Here is a 1,550-nt window from a genome sequence, read left to right as displayed (position 1 = left end):
CAGGAGAGCACATGCTGAAAGGGTTTATGTAGCCTGTCGAAGTTCACCTAACTATTAGGAAGTCATAATTCCATTCTAAGTTCATGCCTCTTTTCACTATTCCTTGAAGCACTATGTTGCGGGGAGTGGGGACGGGGGAGGAGGGAAAAGATGGAAGGAAGGGAAACAGAGGGAAGAATGTAGCTATGTGTGCTCCTTCCTCATTAGTTCAATCGAATGAGCTTCACTTAGGGTTTCTCTGAAAAATGTTAGCTAAGAAAATATATACAAATAAATTAAGGACTTTTAACAAGATTAGTTGATATTTCTGTAATGCTTTCATTGCACAAGGCACTAATCCAAGCATTTTATCTATGTTAACACATTTGTATTTCAAAAAGCCCTATAAGGTAGTCATCAGTAATATTTCTATGTTACAGACTACTACAATTTGAACCCTGGCACTCGAATTCTAAAGAGTCTGTCAACTTACAGCACGACACACACAGTACTAAAATTATTCCAAATGTACTCTTCCTACATGTTAGAAGCAATGACTGATGAAAACCTTTGTTTGAGTAGTGTTTCCCTTTAAACGGGTATAATTTAGTTGTAAGATTATAATCAGGACTAAAGAGGGTAGTCATACTTCATATAGCTGTCAAAAAGAGAAGGTAGGGAGAACCAAGATGGCAGCATAGGTGAACACCTGTACTCGCTGTCTCCCACAACCACTCAAAATTACAACTCAAATACACAGAAATCATCATCCAGAACTGCTGAAAAGCTGGCTGAAAGCACACTGAGACTGGTAGGAGTGCAGAGTCGCGGAACGGGCATATCTGGTACTGATGTGTGCCGCCTTTTTAATCAGGAGGGAGATCATCTCTGTGGAGGCATCCCGGAGGAGCAAGGGGTCCCAGCCCCACACCAGACCCCCAGCCCAGGGTCCCAGAGCTGGAAAAAGAAGTCCCCATAACTACAGGCTATAAAAAACAGTGTGGATTGGAGCGCAGTGACACAGAGGCTAATGAAGACCCAGCTGTTCCTCTTAAAAGGCCAGCATCATGAAGTGAACTTACAAGGTCCTGCTTCCTCGGAGCTCCAGCTCCAGGGTGAGGCTTTGGAGGACACATTTGTCTGGCATCAGGGCAGGAACTTGGGGGCAGCTTTCTCCCAGACAGAGGTACTCTCAGGGATCATTGTTCCTATGCTGGGACCTCCTCAGTTGCAGGGCTGACTGGAAGCCATTTTTGCTTGCTCTGCCCTGGTGATTCCCTAAAATACTGCCTCATCCAATTTACAACCCCACCCAAGCTGCCTGCAGCAGCTTTTGCATAAGAATGGTCTGTCCTTGAAAATCTTAAACAAGCTGCAGCTGGGTCAGGTAGCCTCAAACCTATCAATAAAAGGCCCAAACCTAGAACCAGCACTGGCCTGCCTTGCTTCACAGCTGGGCCTCATCTGGGCATTTCCAAAACCAATGCAAAGAGGAGGAATCTGCAGATCTCTGTGTAGCTCCTACTGGGTGGCCCCAGGCAGTGGCTGGCTTTGTACCTCCCTGAAGACCC

This window comes from Myotis davidii, unplaced genomic scaffold (assembly GCF_000327345.1).
Source record: "Myotis davidii unplaced genomic scaffold, ASM32734v1 scaffold31, whole genome shotgun sequence".
Classification (NCBI taxonomy): Eukaryota; Metazoa; Chordata; class Mammalia; order Chiroptera; family Vespertilionidae; genus Myotis; species Myotis davidii.
The sequence above is the reverse complement of the archived record's forward strand: the minus strand, read 5'-3'. Positions refer to the sequence as shown.